General features: G+C 35.1%; 1 protein-coding gene across 2 annotated transcripts in view; it reads left to right on the top strand.

Moving 5' to 3' along the window:
- The window catches only part of NPAS3 (neuronal PAS domain protein 3), a 587,887-nt gene that overhangs the window by 174,112 nt on the left and 389,747 nt on the right, over positions 1-24,028 (top strand). The gene's annotated exons all lie outside the window — the stretch shown is intronic.

The following is a 24,028-nucleotide window of genomic DNA, read 5'->3' on the forward strand; positions in this document are numbered from 1 at the left end:
TCAAATGTGGAAATCTGAGGTCTGCATGAGAAAGACACCATGTGAAGGTGACATATAAACCTCTTATTTTAATTTTTTTTTATTGAACAACAAACCTATGATATAACTATTACAGCTGTAAGTCTTCTGGGTGATGTAGGCTAAATTGTTTCAAGTTATTTACCTGTTATTGTGTTGCTTTGTTTTAGTTTTATATGTTATCTATTTTTTGTTTTTGTTTTATGTAAGTATATGTTTGAGAGGAAAATGGCATTATTCCTTGACTTGAGAAATCAATCTCTTCATTTTCTGGCTATACCTTAAAGGTAGAATCAGATATTTCTGAAGTTGGAAAGCATCACATCCAAATATTTAAATCTTCAAGCGAGAGACTAGGACATTATTTATCCTCTTGTAATGTCTACAGAAATTATTTTGACTTCTGAGCCAGTAGACATTTATCATCAAAATAGACTTTTTTTTGGTATTAAAGGCTCTCTTTTAATGCTCACACAAGCATTTGGGGAGCAAAAGCATTGTTTTAGGTGTGAATTGCCACAAACTAGAGATGGTGTGCATGTTGCTCCTAAATAGTCTTTCCAATGACCTGCATTAAGTGGACTTTTTTTTGGTAATCTAATATATTTTCAACTAATGCCACCCGTCTGGATCAGTGTGATCTCTGTCTGATAAGTACATTAAATTATGGAGTAAGTTGCAGTAACAGAAATCAGGGTTACCAAACCTGGAATTTTGGTGCGTCCTGGCTTAGACAGCACAAAATACTCCTTTATTACTGCTCTCACATTTTGAAGGAAACAGTATTTTTGGAAGAGGCAAATGAGTTTTGAGCACTCTAGGTTTTTTCCACAAATTATGAACTATAAACACTTAATCTACACCAAGCTAGATAGAATGTATATTGAATGAGGCAAATAAAGAAGCCACCTTTAAGAGTAAGTGGAGGAGGTAGAAATAGAATCTTATTTATCAGCTCACAACTGTCCATGAAGGGTTACTTGTATTGATGCTGCAAAGGGCTTTTACCCTTCTATTTAAAGGGAGTGATATTATTTAAGGAAAGTTAAAATTTTCAATGGATGGAGAGAGGCATGGAGGGCAAAAACCAATGCAGTTTCAGATTGAGGATTTAGTAGCTGGACATAGTGCCATCATTTCATATATTTAATTTATATTACCTGCCACATCATCACACAGAGAAAAAATAAAAGGTAATAGTTACATCATCCAGGACATGAGTGTAACATGGTTCATTAGGCTTCTGATATAATATGCAAATGTTCCCCATTTTTACAGGATGAGAGTTTATTCTCAGGCAATTAAATGGTATTTCAAGGTAGATGTAAAGTGGACTCTGCTGTACAATCTATGATCTGTCTACAGGCTGTCCTGTGTTCCTGACAGTCTGAGGTCTGCCAATCTCTGTGTGTATTTCCAGAGTATCTGAGATCTATTTTTCATTATCCTCTTCTGCAATACATACCTGAATACTTAATCTTCCTCTCTGTGCAAAGATTCTAATGAAGAAAATAATTTTAAGGAAGAAAAAAAAATAATCTTACTCTTAGACAACAACATCCATAGATTAATGTTTCTCCTTAAAAAAGAGCTGGGTAAACATTTAATGTCTGTTCACCCTATCTGGTATAATAACCCTGCCCCTCCAACCGTCTAGTGCTATAGTTCTCATTCCTTTAGGTGCAAGGGGTGTGGGGGCTCAGGAAGGGCTTTTGACTTTTTTTCTCTCCTGTTTTGGTGCTTAATACTAAGTAGGATTGTATTATTTAAGTGCCAGTATGTTGTAACAATGCTTGATGAAAGAGTGTTTCATTGTATAAGATTTCCACATAAACAGGCTTAACTGTATAGTACAGGTATATTTTATGACTTCACCACTTCTCCTTACATAGAAACCTGTTAACACATTCTGATCAAACATTCAGGAAATTACATCAAAAGAAATTCAGTTTCATTAATTAAGCATTATTTTGCTGCCCTTGAAGAGGTTCATATATATAAACAAGCTCACATAAATAGCTTGCAGGTTCGTGTGAAGTATGGATGATAAACCTACAATAAAACACTAGACATTATACTTTGCAAGTGCACAAGTAATCTTCTGAATAGACTTAAAGGTATTTGGGAAATTATTTGAGAGGTACTTATATTGTGTAGGCAACTGATATTTTTCTCCTTCCCCCAGATGTGTTGGTCTGCTTGTATTAATCATTCATTTAAAAAGCTTAGTTTTAAATTTGTCCCCCAGTACTGCGCAGCAATTTAATAATTTTAATTTAGTATTTCAGATAGGTCCTTTACTCTTCCCTGTATTTATCACAGCTTTTCTTAGAAGTCTGTAAAGGCTGATGAGTTTGTTTTCTTATGCCTATTGTGTAGTGATCACTACAAGTTGTGCTTGCAAATGAGCACTCAGATAACTCCATATAATATTTTCAGAGTCAATTACTGCATGGAAATATCTTGAGCAATTGGAAAGTAACAGATAGTTTTCTCCATTATTTTAGAAATATCTGTGTTGTTATAATACAGATCAAATCTGCAATGAACATTATGCATTATTCAAGAAATGACCAGGCATTCTCAGCAGTGTTTCAGCTAAATAACTGATGATTGTAACCTTTAAAGAAATCTCATTGTGGTGACTATTGGTAAATCATTTCTCCATTCATAGTAATCTTTATTTAGAGGCGATCTAAAAACCATTATATCTTTTATTAATCTTAAAAGCAATAGCCAATGATTTGACATTTGCTAAAAATGGAAAAAATTTCCATCCTCTAATACAGCAGACTTCAGTCATTTTTCTTTTTTTTTTTTTTTTTTTATTGGTCTAAGGCTTTCTGTGTGTAGAAAGTCTCAGTCCTTATAAACAAATACACAACTTACAGCAGATTCTGTATGGAAGAAAATAATGAAGATGTTACTTATTGTCAGTAGGAATAAAATTTTCAGTCTTTGACAGTACATACAATGTGTTACGAATAACAGTACTATTCTCCTCTGTTTCCATCTTTCCAAAAGTCTTTCTTCCTAGTCCGGGGTACGTTCTGAAGAGAACAGTAAATGAGCTGTTTATCAGTTTTTTGAACTCAAAAGTGAGCTTTCTAGAGGTTGTCTGGAAATAGAAGTATTTTCATAGCATATGCTGTGTTTTCAGCCAGGAAGTGGTACTTTATGGGGCATGGAACTTGAAATTCTCATGTGCATTCTGATACTAGGCCTTGTAGTCCTGTTGCAACATCAAACTCTTGTGAGGACCTTTGTATTCTGGAATATTGTCTTCAAATTATTGACTTGAAATTTCATAGTACTTTTAGCAAAAACTATTTCTCAGAGCATTCAAAATCATGCAAGTTTTCATGTTCTTTTTATTGTGGGTCTTTTTGCCAAGCCACATGTTTTTCTTTTTTTTTAATATTTTTATTTTTTTAGTAGTGAAAAGAAAAATGAGAGGAGGAGTGGGAGGCACAGTGATCTTCCACAGCATGTTGAATGTGTTTGGCTGATGTAAAATCATGCCGTGTGTTTTGGTTTTGGGCAATCTTTGGGACATTGGTTCTGACTCAGGAGCACTGCCACTCAGGACCACTGTAGTTTTCTTTTGAAACAGAAATTGAATCCAGTACTCTGTGCCTAATTTTGTGAATCCTTGACCCGATAATTTGCCATGATGACATTGAAATAATTACCATATTTTACTTTTTTTTTTTTATTCAAGTGAGGTCTTAATTTCTGTCTTTGGAGATACAGTTGTTTTTGTAAGGCCACAAGTATTATTTGCTGTTGAATGATGTGACCTCTGGAATCTAGAATATGTAAGACAACTTTGGGTATGTTAAATTAAAAGTGGGTTTATAATTTTTATTTTTCCAAGCCAAAACTTTACATTTTATGCTACATAAGGAAAAACCCTCTTACTTCTGCTGTAAGAGAAGAGATGAGTGAGAGATTATAGCTGAGGAGTGAGAAAGGACTTGAGTAAGTAATACTGACTGACTGGTAGGTTGTGTAAAGAATGTCACTTTTAGTTTAGCCATCTCTACTTCCAGTGTTCTGTGTTCTGCAAATAGGTAGATTTATGCATTTTTATTCTGGAATTAATATATATTAGTAGGAGGAGAAATCAGATTCTCTCAGAGGTATTTGTGGTGTACTGAAATACTTCTTGCCCAAATTGTTCCTGTTCAATATAAGTAAATACAACCCTGAAAAGTTCCTTACCACAAATCACTCAACGTTACTGCAAGTCTGCATCGGTACAGAGATTAAAAAAAAAAAATAAATTGATAAACACAAGAAGAAAAATTAAACTTTAAAACAAAATCGCACATTTTTCCTTCAAAGTAGCATGTTTTTCGGGGGTTCCATTCTCAAAATAAACAAAGTATGTAAGTCTAGGCTGAAAATGAACTTGATGTCATATCATACTGTAGGGCTTGGGGTTGAGGAAATAAGTCCAGCATTTTGAATTCTCTGGGAAAGAAAACAAGCAATAATGATAATTAGAAAGTATGGTAATTGTTATCCCAAATGTCAAGTGGAATTACTTTCATTAATTTAAATATCTTTTTCTAATAATTTTTGTGCTAGATATGTATGCACTTAGAAGAGATGAATAAGTTCTCTTCTGCATGACCTTATTGTGGAAACACTTTAAATAACATTACCTGTTGTTAGCCTTTTCTATTTTAAATTGAGTGTTGTCTTCTGAGCCAGGAAGGGCAAGAATAGTGTAAGCCTTTCCCTGCTAAAACCCACAAGCCTTCCAGTAAGACCACCATTCTGAACCCCATCTCAGTTCTCTCAGGGAAACCATCTGTGACAGCAAAGTAAGAATTACTTTCTTCTTTACTGTTTTTGGCCTAAGACGTTGTTTTTCAAAGTTTTATGTGAAAAAAAACCAATCAGATGAAAACAGGATAACTCAGGTGAATTGGTGGTATTCCTTGATGTGAAAAGAGTCTCCAAATCCAGATCCATTGTGCAGAATTTCTGTTCTTGTGCTGGAGAATTCAGATAGCCCTGTGATTTATTTCTCCCTGCCTTGCAGGCATTGTTCTTATGAGAATCTGATCCTTGTTTATATATAGGCCAGTATCGTGCTCTGACTATGTATCAGTATCAGCCACTGATTGTAAACATAATGTTTATCCATTGTAAACCTGTTTATGTGGCAGTGCAGCCATAGGGAGAAGTACCTTAGCCTTCGACCTGTTACATGAGTTAAAGATGGTTAGTTTTATTTTGAATGTAACAGAAACCAAGGGCTGGAAATTTCAGGAGGTGAAATTTGGTAAAACATGAATGTTATCTGTGATAATTATTGATGGTTTTCTGGTTTGAAAGATATGGGACCCAAAATGAGGTAGCTCTGTTTGAATCTCATTGCCATAGGAAAGGTGAATCAAATATGGGACTAAGAGTTGGTGGTTGCCTGGTGACATGACCTAATTGATTTCAAATCTGGCAAACAGAGGAGGGTATATATACTCAGTGCATTTGGGGGGCTCGTTGCCTAGTGGGGAAACTTATGGGTGAAACTGATTGTGAGGAAAAAATTTGATGGAAAAAATTAGAATGAAAGCTAGAGCTGGAACCCCTAAGACTAGAACTCCTAAAGAGAAAAATACGAAATTATAATTTCCTGTGCACCTGAAAACTCTAAAACTGCATCCTTTTCAGGAATGACTGAAAATAATTAACGTGAAAAAATAAGTATGTGTATTTATAGAAAACTTAGGGAATTAAAGGAAAATATATAGTAAGATAAACTGGAATGTGTAAGCTGCAAAATGTTGGCAAGGACAAGTAGAGACATTAAGAAAAAATCTAATGGGATTAGAAAAATTCAAGAAAAAACGGGTTTATATGTATTAGAAATGTTAAATAATTCTGGCAACAGTATAGGCTCTTTAGCAGTAAGATAGAATAAAACATCTAATGATGCAGAAAAAGAAGAGCTTGATAAGGTTTATTTAAGTGCTTGCTTGGACAGAATCAGTTCTACAAGTCTTTCTAGCTCAGGTTGCTGATACAATTTTCAGGATAATCTATACTTTGCAAGTGCTGGTGATGTGAAGTTCAGAGTAGTGAGCTGTTTTAGCCTCAAAGCATTATAGGCAGATTATTGGGAAATTTCTTGCACTAAAGGGATAAAAGTAAGATTGTCATATTTTTTTCAACAAACGTGGATAAATGGAAAGTAATTCTTATCAAACAAACCTAGCTTAAATGTCTGAAATTGCAAGTCCAGTTAACTAGGATACTGATTAATGTTAAAAATTAAATAATTTTAATCTAGTTAACATTGTATACTGAAGTATTTGTAAGGCATTTGGTGTCCAAGGTTGTAACAATTATGGTTTTAAAATACTGTAAGAATATTATATTGACAGAACCAAGTTAAACACATCAACCGTAAAATTAATTGATCTTGGAAAGCAGATTGAAGTTAAAGTTACTATTAAGAAAGGTGTTTCTGTTTTTCTACAGAATCTGCTCTGGGTATGATTATCAAGAAACTGGGATAAACATGGCTTGAATGCTGATTTAAAATTTTCAAATTAAAATGATATTTGGATTATAGGCAACAATCTATGCAGCTTAGGAAATCAAAACTAAAAATTATTTTTTTCAGAATAAGAATGCTTTTTGTTGATGTTGTTGTAGTTATTATTATTATTCCTACTATGACTACTATTATTACAATTAGTATTATTTTAATGTTGTCATTGCTGTCCTAAACGCTAGGCTGCTGGAGTTAAAAGACTTTGAAGGGTTTTGGGTTTTTGTGAAGCAGAACAGAAAAAATGGGAAAAGCGTTTCAAGTTCAGCTCTTTTATTTTTTTTTTTTTTTTTTTTTTTTCATGAAGAAAGGCATAAAAAGAACGTACCTGATCCTTCCACTTCTGCCAGCAGAAATGAGTGAATGATTTACTCTCTCATGGTGCTTTATTTGTATCATAAAAAGTTCTATCCATCACTTCTGTGGAGACACAAAACATTTACTGCTGATAACAAATTAATACTTTTTCTAAAATGTTTTCAGTCAGATGTCAGTCCCTAGAAGTGTTGTTTATTGCTAGAACTCCACCTTGAAACTTAACAATTAAATTGGAAACCAACCAAACAGTAAGTGTTTTAAGAGCAAGGAAATAGAAATGGGGACTTTAGTGTCTTTTCTCTCACTCACAGCAACTACTGTATTCCCATTCTATTACACTGCTATTAATCTTCCTTTCTCTTCTGGTGTAGTTACAATAATTTGGTCAATATTGCATATTTATTATGTTCTTTTAATATAGTTTAGTATTCTTAGCCATTTGAGGTGGTATTTTTTTGAGTCCAGAGCTGAAGCCCCAAATATGCAAAATGTCTTCCTCTTGTATTCAGTGTCCAGGGTTCTCCTTTTTGTAGTCCTGCATTTTTCTCTACATATGGTTATCCTTAATGCAGCCTTTTTTATGAAAACAATCTAGTGAATAATATTAATATTTAAAAGAAAATCCAAAGTTTGTAACTTTTCCCTTTATTTATTCTTCCTTCCATGTGCATGTCTTTCTGTGTACAGTAGTCATGTCAGCAAAAATTCACTCCTAAGTTGAGAACATACTTTCCTCATTCCTGCTAAAAGGTGGTGGGTGTTTGCATTACAATGCATGGTTGAGAACATTGATGGTGTTGGCTGAGTGGGTTTTGGCAAAAGCATGGGCTTCACACTTGCAGAGGTAAATTTATCAGTAGGAGTAGAGTATTGATGGTTGCTTTGGCTCCAACCTTAGTAGTGATACTCAAATAAACCAGGGAAAACATTCAAATTTAAATCAAATTAATTTCTTTTCACTATAATGATATGGATTTTCATCCAGTTGAAATTTTTGTCTAAAAGTCAGTGCCACAAAAGTCCTCTTTTCCAAAGCTCTTAATAAAATGCTTCCATATGATTTTTACATTCATGTTTTATATTGCATGGGTTAGCTCCAGGTGGTCTTTTTAAGAAGCATAACTATCATAAATTATATGTGCAGTGTACATAACTTTTTGAAATAACTCATATGATGGGGTTAGCCAATTACAGATGTGCAATGAATCCGGTGTGCCAAAAGCGCTTGTTCTGCTTTTTGCTTGTAGTAATCAGGAACAGTAATCACTGCTGTAGTTTTTGATATGTAAAATGAAAAAAGGCTGTTGCTATCTGCAGTTTTCTACATCTGATGGAACTTGTATTTGTCTTTTTATTCACCCTTCTCTGAACAGAGGGAAAGTGTCTTTGCTATGAAGAGTGCTTTGGACAAAGTCTCAGTCAAGCTTAATATCGTGGCGCACCATTTTGCAAATGAAAGTTGTTGAGGAATTGGTTCTTGTGGTTGGATTTAGCAGTTTCAGTGTAGCGTTCCTACCTTGGTCTCCTCAGCTGGGCAGAGAATATAAGGACATTCATAAAGCCCTGCTACATTCCACAGAGCTTAGTCTTCTATTATTGTAGCTTATTGGTTTTCTGGGTCATCTGAACATCTACCATATATCTCTCACCAAATGAATCCTGCTTCTAGATCTTGTTGAGGGATATCTATTGCAGGGCTAGTAAATACATCTGTATGAAGAAATACATTAACCAACTGATAATGAATGCAGCAGAAACAGAAAAACCCACAAACAGATTAAAAAAAAAAACCAAAACAGATGGGATACTTAGAGTGAATAAAGCACTGTAGCTGAATGGGCTTTTACAATATTTGTTTTACCAAGAGTTACATCGCTCTATATTACAAGTAAAAAATTATGACTCTGAGAAAATATTTTGTCTGAAATGAAAGAAAACACAAAATATATATTTTTAAATAGAAAATCTACGTTTCCCATCTCATACGTTTACAGTTGTACATTTACTAGCATTTTCCAAAGTGATTGTCTCAGTATTTAGAGTAAATAATAGAGCCCTGGAAGTGAAGTATATGTGTTTAATAATTATACTCATTTTCATGTAATAGTTATATTAGATCCCTCTGATCAACAGAGCAAGATTTAGATACTGACGGTAGATCCAGCGGTTTTAAAAACCAAAGTGCAGTGATTTTATATCTATATAGTATGCGAGCATAACCACAGTCTGACCAAAGTTTGACCACAATATCAACGCAGCTTAATTTCTGCAACTGTTCTCTTTGAAGCCAGAGGAAGGAAATCGAGTTTCCACCAAATCCCTGTGCTCTTGTGGTCTCCCATTTCAATCAGGGATATAAAGTAGAATACAATGAATCCATAGTAAAGACTTTCCCAGGACGTTAGAGAGATCAGTAAAAACTGTTTTCATTAGCTGTCAGTAATTAAAGAACACCCTTCATATAGAGCTTACAATTTAGAGAACATGTAAGCCTCTCTATCTGCCCGAGATCACAAGCGAAATAAGAATTACTACACAGCTGGGGAACTTGTGTTGTTTTAAAATATCCAGCTCCCTTAAGAAGCATAATTTTATGTTTATTTGCTAGCTTTTAAGCCAAAGTGAATATTTTTATTTTAAATTTCAAAGGTTTCAGTCACTGCACTTTCTGTTCCTATGGAAGGAAAGAAAGGCAAGTGCCTCACCAAATACTTAAACACCAGTTATGCCAGAGCTGTCCTGAATGGAGCTGTTATAAAATTCTTACCTTAATTTCAGTACTTAAGCTCATCATTCCCTATAATTCTTACACCTGCACAAAGCATGCGTGTGTTGTCACTTTGCATTCTACTTGTATCCTATAAAAATGATTTTTGCTTTGCTTTGCATGGGATGGTACCACATGCAAGTACAAAATTCTGTGTCTTATTTCATCATCTTTAAAGTAGTTAAACACATATTTATAACTATAAAAGGAAGACAGAGAAGTATCTTTGCTCACATTTCAGTACATACAGACAATTCCCAAACTTTGCCTATAGCAAGTAGAATAATACTGTCAACACTACATCACTGTAGATCTTAAAGAAAACCATTTATGCAGAAGTTAGGAAAAATCAGGAACAGCTTTTTTATTTTCTTTTATAAGTATATGTTGTATTTTTACAATTATAAGAGCAATTGTACATCTATATATCCCCTTTCAAATTTGAATTACTATGTATGTGAGCTGTTTCTCATCCTCTTGATGCAGAACAGTGCTGATAATGCTAATAGAGAAATTGAGGCATATACAGATTTAGGGCTAGCTTTTCAAAAGAGCACAGCACTCCAACTGGAGGCAGATTTCAAAAGATCTCTGATCCTATTCAGCAACAAAATAAATAGCCGGATTTTCAAAAGATTTCAGCACTTTGGTAATCTGATCATAAGAAGCAGCTGCTGAGCACATTTGCAAAGCCAAGAGTGACTTTTCAATATCCCAAGAGAAGCGTCTGTTAGAGCAGGGAACAGAGCCCTCTTCCCATGTCCTAAGACCAAAAGTGCAGTTCTTAACCAATAACACTGTCTTCATGTCCTTTGCAAGAATGCTGCGTTTAATGGAAGGAAGTTTAACCCATTTAGAAATTTAACCAATGTCTATGAAGAGATATTTTTCAGAATAACATGAAGATTTGCAGTCAGAGTAGGTAATGAAGAAATCAAATAGGAGGAATATTGCTAATCCATTTTATATTGAATCTCGGTGTTATATTGTCTTAATTAGGTGCATCTCATAATAAAGAAACCCTACCTTTAGTAATTTATAAAGGTTTTGTAGTCCATTGAGAATCTTTTAAGTGTCAAAAGGAAAAAAAATGTAATAACTAGGTATTCTAAAAAAATCTACAGAAGTCTGTAGCACGTATATTGTATGGCAAGTCCAGGTGTGATTAATTTCTGTGCACTTCCACCTTCCTACAACATTCTGAGTACATCATTTTTATTTACATTTTAAATGGTTCTTTCTATCCCTTCCTAGAGGTGAATAAACGGGGTGTTTAGCTTTGTTCTTCTGAAGATAATTTTTTCATCTATTTAATTCTTTCAACAGCATTTTCTCTTTACCTCTATATACCGGCTGTTTCTGCTTATTTTGTGTATCAGTGCTGTTATTTATTATTCTTGTCCTGCTTTTTGTAGCTTGTCTCTCTGACTTTTTTTTTTTCTCTGCTATTCTTTTACTTCAACATTCTATCCTGAAGATTTAAAGGGCAAGTTTTCTTTTACGAATGTTGCTAAGGAGCTGAGAGGAAAATTAGCAGCTCACCTAACCTCATCATAAATTTGGCTTTAGTTGGTTTCTTCAACATCCTCATGGAGCTTCTTGATTCTCCAACAAACTCATAAGACATAAAGGAGCTGTATTTTACATAGAGGCAGCTATGTTGAGAGGCGATTTGCTGTGCTCTACTCACTCGTCATTAGCTTGGAGTCAGCCCAAGAGGTGTTCCTTGGGTGGAACCATCTGGAATAGTCAGTACTCAAACAGCTTTGTACACGAAGTAAGATAAGTACCCTATGCACTTCCTGGTGGTTTTGGTGTGTGTTGGTCTCCAGCAGTAATTGTGCCAGACAGTGAATGTGGCATGGGATGATCTGTGAAGATGTCCATATCTGCCTTGAGAGGGCACTCATTTTACCTGTGAAACTGGAAGGTGAATTTTGGAGACAGTGTTTGTTCCGTGTGAGCTGAACTGCATGCCAAGGGCAGGTGTGATGGTGTGAGAGGGCTGCTCCTGGGAGTGCAGAGCACCTGTAGCACTGTTGTGTTGAGCTACAGTGTTGAGCAGCTCTGATAAGCATCCAGGCTGACTTCTTGCAGACCCGAGACAGAACCTCATCCAGTATTTTCTGCATCTGTTTGACGCATAGGCTTATCTCTTTGGAAAGTATCTAATGTTGGTGTAAAGCATTTAAATGATAAAGAATCAACCACATCCCTGGGCAGATTGTTCCAATGGTTAATTACTGTCACTGTGAAAAAAGTGTGCCTCATTTGTAGTCTTATTTCAGCTTCAGCATCCAAACACTGGATCTTGTTATGCCTTTTTCACTAGATTAATGAGCTGCCTACTGTCAGAAATCTCTTCCACATGTAGGTATTGTGATCCTCTTAACCTTCTTTTCAGTAACTAAATAAATTGAGCTTTCTTAGTCTTTCACTATAGGGAATGACTTTTAGAAGTCTAATCACTCTTGTAGCTCTTTCTTGAGTTGTATTCAATTTTCTAACATATTTTGAGAATGGAGGAGACCACAGCTGAAAAGACTACTTCCGTAACAGTGTCATAAACACCTAAAGTAAAACTTGCAGTAGGTATTCCAGTGTGATAATCTTTGGTTTAACCCAGAGACATGTATTTGATATATATTTTCATGTAATAGGGACATGCCATTTTGATGTTGTTTTTTCATTTTTGTTTTTTTTTACTTTGGGAATTAACCTGAATGTTTGTCTCATTGAGATGTGGCTCTGGATTCCTTCTGCTGATAAGGATCGAACGATGTCAAGAGGTGAATTCTCATGAATAATTGTGAATACTGCAAATTACCCTTTATTTTTTATTTTGTTTCAATGGCATAATTCTTTCAGTAGGAATAGTCTGTAAGAACATAGAGAACAGGTACCACAAGGTGAGACGGGGGAAGTAATCGTCTGGGGCAAGTGGATTTCACAGTTAGGATATTGAGTGGACCAGGATAGTACAAGTGCACTATTATCTTATCCACAGACTTCAGAAGATTTCTGGGAAAAAAACTGTTCAGAGTTGCTGAAAAGTTCCTTATGATACTTTCCAGTCAGATACCTGTCATATCCAGAGAACTTGCACTGTCATGTTTGGTATCAATTTCATATCTGGACAAGGGAAACCACAGCAGAGCCAAACTGAGCGAGCTTAGAGGATCCTTCCTAAGCACAAACAAATGGTTCCCTTGAACCCAAACCTGCCTCAGAGTCACCTCTACAATCCTAATACTGTGGTGCACAGAAATTAGGGATCTATGAGGAAAAGTAACTGGCTTTCTAAGAGAGCATATTAACTGAAGCCAGAATTTGTGTGGGGATGGGAAGAAAAGAATTCCTCCTGAACTCACACTTTCTCTGGTTCAAAATTAGAGTTGAGTGAACTCATATCCACATGCTTTGAGCTCAGCTGTCTCTAGCATTTCCAAGCAGTGAAAAGAGATGCGACAGGTCTTCAACAAAAATAAATGGCTACTTCAGAGTCAGGTAGCTTCTTCAGAAGTGGAAAGAAAGCCAGAGATTTTGCCAGTGACTTCCTTCAGTTGTGTTCTCAACAGTAAATTCTGTAAGTAACAAATGTTTCAAGCTTTCAACCATTTACCACTGTGAATGGCTGTGGGAAAAAGATATTTTACTTTCTTTTTAATCCCATATAAAAGCAGTCTCCTCAGACTTCTGGGTCAATTCCTTTAACCTTCAAAAATGCAGTAACACTCAGTTAACTTTCCTAGCCCAGCCAGCAATTTTTTGGTCAGCTCAAGGGAAACTGTGCTTCAGTCCTCACTTCAGAGTCCTAGGATTTCATCTGTCCTCAAAAATTTGGAGTGATTTCAGAGCTCAGGTCTTGCTTCTCTTGATTGTGAAGTGAGTAAGAAAAGAAAATCCTTGCATATGTAGTGGGCTAACTCGTCATTTCTCTGCTGCGAGGATGCTGAGTGCACACTTATGGGCAGACAAGAGACCGCCGACTCTCTAGCTCACTTTCTTCCCTCCTCTCACATTACCCAAAGGACAATTTTTCAATTGACTGTGCCCATATTTTCCCTTATATCTTCCCCAAAGCTTTATACTAGGGTTGTGTTTTCCAGAACTCTAGTCAACATTTAAGAATGCTTTGGCATCTTTGTACAAACTGTTAGCCATGGGTTATCCAGTGATACATTTCCTATTTATCTGAGGAAAAATAGGATAAGTGAATTCATTTGCACAATTTCTCTACAAAATTATTAAAAGGCTCTTCTTTAAAAGGGAAGCCTGAATATTAATATGTAATATCTGAGAGGAAAGTAAGTCAGGTTATTGTTTATTTCTGCTATTTATGGAATTCTTTTTGTACATATAAATACATTTTACTAAGTTACACTAGAGTAACAAGTAAGGTGAAATAATCTGGATCCATCTGCTTTATATTTTGTGCTTCTAACAATTTCAATTTAATGTCTTCGTTTAGTTTCATACTGATCATTTATACTGACAAAATGAAGGAAAAGAAAACAAGGAACCTGTCATCAATCATTCATTTAATCAACTAGCAAAAAATAGATAAATAAACATACTGAGTTAATTATTTTTCTGTATGTAATGATTGACTATAATCTTAATTTATTTCCTTTTTAACCTTTTACTGTCAGTATAGTTAGGATTAATTGGTAATGACAAAATGAGAAGAAATAAATTTCTGATAGCCACTGAATGTTGCTGACATTGGAGTATTTTCCCCTGAAACTTCTCCCTGAAGATGTATCAGATCTCTGTCATGTGTTATTTTTCACACTTTTTTGTGCCATGTTTCATGCCATTTTGGTGATTGCTATTAGCTTACAGACATATGGTCAGGAATATTTTATGAATGAAGAGGTTTCTGGAATGTACAATATTACTGCTTCACATTTATACGAGAATTGTAATTTGAAGCTCTCAAAATACTTTGCACATGTTACTGCAGAGTGTATTCAAAAGCTAGCAAAAAAGAGTGCTACAGCTAATAACTTAGGTTATCTGCTCCATCCGTCAGACAGTATTTCTTTACTATTGCATGGTCTATTCCCCCTTTGCACTGTTTTACTGGATCCATCTGAAACGAAGAGGGTGTTTTCAGGCAGAATTCCCTGAGCAGCTCTCCATGTCTGTAGTGCAGGAGGGTTAGCTCAACTTCCTCTCTCAGCTTTTTGCCACAAAATTGTCTCCCCACGTGTAAACAGGCATCTAAATAGACTGTAGTCAACCAATAACGTATTCTAAAATGTTTTACTGTAATGATATTTCCGTACATTAGTAATAGTTGTCCTGAACAACGCATGGAGAGACTATTTTGCAGCTCTTTTCTTAAAGTACTGTGTAGCATGTCATTCAAGTAAGTGTGAGGCATAGTGTAGGACATACTTTTCATCCAGCTTGAATGGTGTATCAATGCACACAGTACTTCAGTTCTTTTAGAAATAACTGGGTTTTATTCAGGTGTGTTTCCTGCAGTTTCAATAAAAGTGTTGTTGCGTATTTCAGAGATGAAAAATCTTTGTATGTGGATCTATGTGTTTTGGTAATGAAGGCCAAAACCTCCGAGGCACAAGTACATGAATTTTCATGTCACAGATTTTGTTTGGATTCCTGGGTTGGGGTTTTTAGTTTTCTTTTGTTTTTCCCTGAAAGAATGATCTAGTTACATATAGCCAGATAATCCCTCAACTGGCTTTTTTCAGAGGTTCAAAAGCAGAAATTATTTCTTCTGCTCAAAAATAATGTGCATTCTGGGTTTTTTCAAGGAACAAAGGGAAACAGAGGTGGTAATGATATTTGCCCATACACAAAGGAGAAAAAAAAAGGAAAAAAGAATCCCAAAGACTCCAAAATGAACAGAAAGAATTCAGAAAAGATGAAAGCCAGTTATTGATATGGTGTGCAGGCATCAGTCTTTCAAAGGCACGGTTCATGCTTGTGTCAGAGATCTCCTGGCTGACCTGCATCCCTGGGGACAAACACCCTTGCCAAGGCACAGCCTCCAGGGAGCTGTGGTTCTGCTGGGCTGCAGCTGGCGAGGCTGGGGCTGGGGCTGGGGCTGGGGCTGGGGCTGGGCTGGGCTGGGCTGGGCTGGGCTGGGCTGGGCTGGGCTGGGCTGGGCTGGGCTCTGCTCTGCAGCCCCCTGAGAGCTTTGGGCTGTGTTGGTGGAACAGCTGAGCTGGGAACCCTGTGTAGGGCCATCCCAGCCCCTGCCTGTGGCACCAGTAAGGTTGAGAGGCTTCTGATGGCAATTTGTGGGCTCCGAATGATCTGTGGGATCGGTGTGAAGTGGGCTGTGACTGTTAATCTGTAGGGTAAGAGCAGTTGGTACCTTCTGCAGGAGCATTAAATATCCACTGTGGTGCTTGACTGAGTCTCGACTCTGAGGATCTCATCTCATACTTTGCAGGTAACTTTGTAGGAGCCAGAGTGTTTGGTTGGTGTTTTTCAGGGTCTAAAAATTTTGCTCTTTGGGAAAACAATGCATTTTTCTGACTTGGGTCATACTGAACGCCATATATTCACCGAGAATTATTCTAAATCAACATTTTTTGTAGCAAAAAAATGTTTAGAATTATTTTCTCACTTGAAAAAAATGTAAGACTTTAGCTGTGTCACAAAACATAAAATAGCAGGCACTCCCACAAAAATCCTTGAAAGCAATCTGCCTAAATTTTTCCCCTGCAGCAGCATATCTACTCTATCCCTTCACTGGGCTGAGCACAGTCTAGCCCTTTGTGTGTAACAGCTTTATGTTTATTAGCAGCTGTTTTCTCCTAGCTAAGCTTGACAAAGGGTAGGGGATAAGATTAAAAAGACTTCATTACTCTGCTCTCTGGTAGGAAGGAGGGAATGAAGTACGAGCGGTCCCATTGCGGATGTCCCGCTCGTGCTGGAGCTCCCTGGTGTCACCCTGCTGAGGGAAGGAGGTTCCCATCAGAGCACAGCTCTGCTCCAGCAGGTTGGCATCCCTGGAAGCTGACTGACACTGGCAGAACCTTCTGGGGGTCTTTCTTCTCTCCGTGATCATTTTTTTGTAAACCATACATGTTCTAGAGAATATAGTACTTCTTGCTCACTGAGGAAATGATGGGGTATTTTAAAAGGAGAAAAGACAGATTTTTCATTCTTATTTGACTATTACATTTCTTGTCTTTAAAAACCATAATTGATACAATATTTCAAATTAGAAATTTAAGAAAGTATAAAATTTGGAATATAATATTTTTAAGATAGCAACATAAGAATTCTAGTCAATCTCTAATTTTGCTGTGATATAACCTCTTTAAGAGAAATTGCTGGGTTTAAGCAGATATGTCATACTGAAACCCATTTGTACTTTTAGGATTCATAAAATTAACTGGTCAATGACATCAAATACTTTGGAGTATCATATCTAAATTTATGGACACTGTATTGATAGGCAATTCTTGGTTAGATGACTTTGCAGTTAGTTACCAGCCTACCAATTCTTCTATCAATAAGGATCAGACTACAGTATTAGGAAGTCTGAATTCAGCTGTTTTTCAGCTCAGTATATGTCTTTTAACTAAAATAGATTTGTTTTCCCTCATTTGGAACAGATATTGGTATCGGTAGTAATCTGAAATATCATTTAATGGAAATTCTTTTGTTTCCCATTTAGATTTTCCAGATTTCCTGTTTTATATAGCATTTATTAAATGTTTTAAATATATTTTTCTTTGTATTTTATGGTGCAGTTTATGTACTCAAAGCATCACCTAAGTACCAATAACACATTCTTGACTGAATAATGATGTATGTTGAATGTTACTTTTTTTGTCTTATAAATGGATGGCAATTTACACAGCTGTGGATGTGGGATGTTTCAATCCCAGACCATGTTGTAAGAAAAATTGAATGACAGTGAGCAAAACAGCAGTAATTATAAAACTAATTACTAAATGCTGATGATGCCCATAGGCTTTGCATAACTAAAATTAGAAAAGGAAATTGCTTTCGGCTTCAGAGAGGCAACATGCTAGTTATTTCACTGTTTCAGTCAAAATGGAACATGGTGTATAAAGTTCAATCACAAAAAAACCCCACATTAGTTTATGCACATATTTTTTCATACTAAAATGTTAAAGAATTCAGCCTTTTTGTCTTTTAATGCAAACACATCTGTAACATAAATCAAGAAAAGTGACATGAAACTACTTGTTGGACATCTTTCTATATAGTTTTGCAAGGCCTGATTTACCATTGAATTATTTTAGCTTTATGTTTATCAAAAACATGCATGAATATAAAAAAAGAAGGGCTTCCTATCACGTAGGCCCAAATGAAATAAATGTTTGGGATAAAAACTAGGAGACTGGATTTCAAAATTCCTCGAGATGAATTCCAGCTCCTATTATATGTATCCTGGGGGTACATATAAATATATATGTATGTATGGCGACCATATTAATTTCTTACACTTATGTGTTTTCCCAGGGATAGAATTGCTATAATGACTCATTTGATTATAGTATATTTTTATGCTTTTTTTCATGCCTATATTACATGTAGATTAATGCATACATGCAGGCATAAAGTACCTAAATGAAACACATATGTATATTGTAGACAAATTTAATTTTCCTTGTATAGTAATGCAAAATATATTTCAGTATGGTTGGTTTGGTTTTTTTGTTTTTTTGGTTTTTTTTTAATGCTGTAGTTGTGCTTAGTCCTGCATAATATGAGAATATCATGCAGTCTAAACATATTTCTTTAAAAAAATATTTTTATAAAAATGGATTAAAATGTTGATCAGGCTTTCAGCTTGTAAGACTCAGTTTAACAATTAGAACTTATGCTCTTGTTTCATAGAAAATTACATAGACATTGTGGGATTTATCCTTTGAATTTAGGGTTGGGACTTCTTTTCTTTTTTTAAAATTCTTGATTTTTCTTTTGCTCTTTTTTATCTTATCTGGGAAATATTTATACTTGTCCTGTGTGAGCAACTAATAGATAGCAACTTTTCCAAGGCTTGAAAGAAATGCTCATTCTCTGCTTGGATTCTCTTGCATCAGTAGATGTCGAATAAAAATCACTAAGTCTGTGGTTTTAACGTTCAAATTGTTGAAATACATCTAGATTTAACACTATTGTTAATGAATCTAAACATGAAAAACATAAATTCTGTATAATTTTCTGTAATCTGTACAATTTTCAAGATTGTATAGCCTATTAAATTTTCTGGGATTTGATAAATAAACTGGAAGCCTTAGGGCTCTTATTTAAGCATTAGTAGGAAAGCATATCTTAAATGTAGTAGAGCTGTAAAATGCATTTAAATGTATAAACCTTACAACAAGAGTTTTTTTGTTTTTTTAAGTGCACCACTGAGTAATTTTTGACTTTGTATGTCCCAGTACATTTTTTATTACAGCAGATGAAGTAGATGTGTTGCATAGATGATGTGTTATCATAGAGAATAAAAAGAGAGTGTTTGCTGTATCCAGTTTTGTGAAATCAAACTCCACAATTCTCTCTTTGATAGTCCCCCATTTAAAGGCAAGTTTCTGCTCAGTTTTTCAGAGCAGATATTAACTATGCTCTCACACTCTTTATATGTATACCATACAAAGTTCCAGTACAAGTTTGTAAAAAGAATCAAGATGGTCTTGAAGATATAAATAATTAAACTTTCTCTCTGATCTTATGGATTTGGGCATTAACAGCAGCAGCATTATTTGCAGTAATATTTCTCAGTTTCATTTCCAATTCTGTTAAAATCATTAAGTGATGCTGGTGAATGGGATTGCCTTTAAGTGGTACTTGAAAAACCAAGTAAAAAATCCTTCCTATAAGGACAACACCATTTTCTCAAAGGTTTCTGTCATGTTACACATTAGCAATCTTTCTGTTGTATGGAAAAAAACCAATTTATTGTCAGTACTTGAAGGATACAGAATGTCTGATTGACTGCCACCCTAGCCTGTTGTTTTTAACATAAATATTACAGCTGTGTTTGCTTTGAAATATTTGGCCATTATCCAGTAAATCTGTGCTGGAACACTAAATTATCACCTTACGCCCTCCTCCATCATAAGAAAGTGCTTTCGTCAATAAAGCATTATTGTTGTCTTTTCCTACTTTCTATTTCTGCATATTCAGGAACTTGGTTTTGTTTTGTTTTGTAAAAAGCAGACATTATGTAAAAGCTTCTAACTAATGAATTTTCTGAGTGGGTAACCTAGCAAGGATGTGGAAACGATGAGGAAAGTACATTCTTAGTAGATTAAATTTAAAAAATTATACTTGTTCCTAATTTTTGTGAATGTTTCCAAGATCTTTCAGATTTTTAAGAATTTGATTTATCTGGCTATTCCATCATTTTTTTTACAATATGAAGAGAGGTTGTCATCATCTTCCTCTTTCACAGATTTCACATTGTATCATATGAGCTTTTCATCAAAGCAGAAGGCAGTTGAAACAGACAAAAATGGCAAACCCAACATAATCGTAGTTTTCACAGTGCTAGTAAGTAGGCAATACTTACAGTACTGATCCTAAGCTATTTTCCTGTTTCTTTCTTCACAAGTATTTCAAATTTATCTTCTTAGCTCAGGATAGTCACTCTTTTATGCAGAAGAAATAGGGCTAGTAATGCCTCTTCTTCATTAATGCTGGTATCTGAAATTCAGCAATGCAGTGCATTGCACAAGTTGGGGTGTTTTTCTAGTGTATATCTGTGAGGATAGAGGAATTACCTTATCTTCTACCTTTCTTTCTTTGTTCTTGAAGGAGGTTTTTTCCCCCCATATTATGACTGCTTTTTCTAATGTTGAAGACTTTTTCTAGGTAGTTTTAAAAACCTTTCTTCTTTTCATTACTCCTTTTTTGATTTTTGAAAGACTTTTCAGTATCACAAGTAAGAAACCTCAAATCTGAGTTAAGAAAAAGATTTAAATGTGTTTAGTCATGTAAGCAGGTCCATGGATTTAAACTACATAATTCGTTTGCTTTGAGTTAATAATCTATTTTGGAGTCTTGCTGAACTTGAATCATAACAAAAAGGCAGAGTGGATGTAATATTAGGACAAGAATTACCATCCCCAGCTTAGTATCTTTTCTGTCTTCGTGTTTGTAATCCTCTATCAATTTTTCAGTCTGTATGACAGGCTTATGACTTAGACAATTTGTAATCTAGTTTTCAAGTCTCCTTTTGTGAAATCCTAGATATGTTGGTTTCCTGAAGTCTGTTCTGCTGCTATTGCATTCTCTACACAGTGTTTTAAAGAATTTACAAGATTGATTTTAGCCACATGCATTAGATTGCAGAATTCGGTTTGAAATTATTGCATAGACAACTAAAGCCCTTGTGAGTTAAATCTCTGAGATGTCATCATTGTATGATACATTCAGCTGATTTCTGCCTGGTCTGTGTTATTGGCACAAGGGAGCGCATCAAAGGTGTTTAACACAAATAAACTCTGTAGTTATTTCAGAAAAGAAGCTTCTGTTTTTACCCAACAAGATCAGGTCCACTTTCTCTATGATCACAGTATTACAAAGCTAGTAAAGAATAATTTATATCAGAAGTTCTGTGATGGAATGAAATGGAGCTCTTTTGAAGTATGATCTCTGAAAGCACAGCATGAAGCTCAAATAAAGTGAAGGACATTCGCTATTACAAGTAATGTCCTTAATAATCTTGTTAGTCTAGTCTCCCTCTGTAAGAGACAAATGGAACATTATTGGCTTATGGGCTGTAGTAAATAATTTAGTTTCCAATATTCAGGCTGCTTTGACAGTAAATTAAAATGACATGAAAGGGGCTTGTTGAATAAAGAAAGTATCCAATCAAATTTAATTGGCATGACTAAGGCAGTAGAAATATGTTTTATAATTAAACCATGTTGTCTTGGAGCTTTATAAGCATGTATGAATCAAAATGTCAAAAATTATTCTTTGATATTGTGCATTTAAAACTTTGCATGGTGAATAGTTTTCTTAAACAAGGTTCTAGACATGCATATTGATTCAACATGAAAATAGTGTTAAAGCCTTAAATAAGTCAGTTCTTAGCATTTGTCTGCTGATCTGACAATTTTCTGTTAAAGACTAAAATAATTTTGCAGTCCTCTCATATTTAAAAATCTGTCTTTTGTACCAGTTCAGTATGATCCAGCCTTTTGCCAGCATATAAATGCTGCCATTTTTCACCTGTTGTTATAACACTGGATGCCTGAAATCAGTGCTAATAGGTGCAAGCAGAAAAGAATGAAACCAACAGGAAGATGCAAAAAAGGAAAAATAAAACATGTGACAAACTAATAAATAGTTTTCTATTACTAAACTGATTATTTTAATGTTACTTAATTTAATCTAGCAATTTTAGTGTTCATGTATATTTACAAAATACTACCGAACATTTTTTGTTGAGTTCTTTTTTTTTGTCAAAGGAGTTTCAGAAAATGTGTATGTTCCTTAACTGCATAAAGACAAGTCATCTCCATGGCTCTAAAAATATCAGTACCCCTAGAAATTCTCATATTTCTAAACATTCTTTTGTTCTTATGTACAAATCCCTCTAGTATACAATAGTCTATTATATGCACATCCCCATTATACTACTTTCTCTAAGAAGAGAACATCTAGCTAGTCTGGCCATTTAAAAATAAAAAGAAAAGAAAATTTCAGTAAGAAAGTTTATCAATGAGAAAGTTTTCTAAATTAACCTCATCTTTTGGAAATTATAGACAGGTGATTTTTATGTTAGGAGTGTTATTCAAGTTACTTTGGTCTACTGGTGTATTTCCTATGTCAGTTCTAGGATTCTAAAACTGAATAAACTCTGAAGCACAAGAGGAAAATACATATATACAGAAGTGGAAATAAATGGTAGGATTCAACGTCTGTTATATCCTTGGTCAGGTGAGAACACTGTACTCCCTGTGTGACATCTTCAGCACCAGATGCTCTTATATCCAACATATTTCTTCAACATATCTCGTCAAGCTTGTAAAAATGATGTTAGATATACTATGGGAGAAAAGGTGACTATCTCTTGTCAGCCTCAGCTAGTCTTGCCTTTTGCAGGAAGAAGGATTTCTGTATCTTTGATAGGTTTAGTCACTGGATGCCCAATTGCTTGTCTAGATCCCATTTTGTTCATAGATAAGTGGGTGAAAATTTCCAGCTTTCAGATGAACAAACTCCAGGTGAACCAGAGGTAAACAAAGGCTCCATCTGGTCTCGTTCTACTGCCAAAAGCTTCATTGCCCCTGAAAGGAGAACTGAGAATTGAATGTGGGGAGAAATCGCCTTAAATTTCTACTCATGACAAATCACTTATCATCTTAGCATATTGTTGCTTCACACTTCTATTCTCTCACATTAGAGAGGGCCTTGTGGAAAGACTTAGAGAGTTAAGTGCAAAATATTAAATACCTTTTAGTTTCCTCACCTTAAGCTCCTTTCTGACTCATCAGTCTGCTGATTAAATGGAATTTACCAGCAGTGACGGTTTAGTCATTGATGTTTTATATCATGCCAACCAGATTCCAGTGGATAAGCCCTCCATTGTAGTTGATGAATCCTAGTAAAACTCCAGCTGGGGAGCTCACATTCCTCTAGCTATGTCATATTTACATCAGTATAAATATGAAATACCTTCACTGAAGAGTATTATTCAATTGAACTGCTGGTAGACATCAGCTTGTATTGTTATTCTGGGTCTCATATCTATGCGGAATGTTCTGATAGCCAAATTTTTTATCAGTTTGTCTTTAGCTCAAAACAACCTAAAGAATGGCCTCTCAAAAATAAATTCCCATGGTAAATGATCAGTCAGCAAGTAAAATCCAGGTGCAGCAAAACTAGTGGCAAAACTCAATGTCAAAATAGTGCCAGCCCTTCCGTTGCCAAAGAAAATAGCAAGTTATTTTCAACAGATCAGGATTCCACTGCAGAATTAATTTGTTTTGATGCTGATACCCCAAGGTTGTCTGGAAAGACAAACTCTGATGCATTTTTCCAGAATACTTTTTAGTGTTGTGGCGGGTTATTACAAGAAAAAAGCTTCTGAATGAGTCATCAAAGTGAAGGACATTTTTGTATTGTGTTTTACATCTACTTGATGTCAGCATGTTGCTTTAACCAGTCTTGAGATGGTGGAAAGTAGACCAGAAGTAATTTTTGAGATTTTTTTATTACTTTTTTTTCTATTTTTATGATTCTATTTTATAGTTTTTCTAAATTATTTCAGATTCAGATTTGCTCATTTTTTCTTTACTGTCCCTTGTTTCCTAGGCACTATCTTCTTGCTACTACTAGAATTTAAAGGGTTCTTTCCGTGTATCTTTTTGTCAAGGAAATAA

The sequence above is a fragment of the Poecile atricapillus genome, chromosome 1, assembly GCF_030490865.1.
Source record: "Poecile atricapillus isolate bPoeAtr1 chromosome 1, bPoeAtr1.hap1, whole genome shotgun sequence".
Classification (NCBI taxonomy): domain Eukaryota; kingdom Metazoa; phylum Chordata; class Aves; order Passeriformes; family Paridae; genus Poecile; species Poecile atricapillus.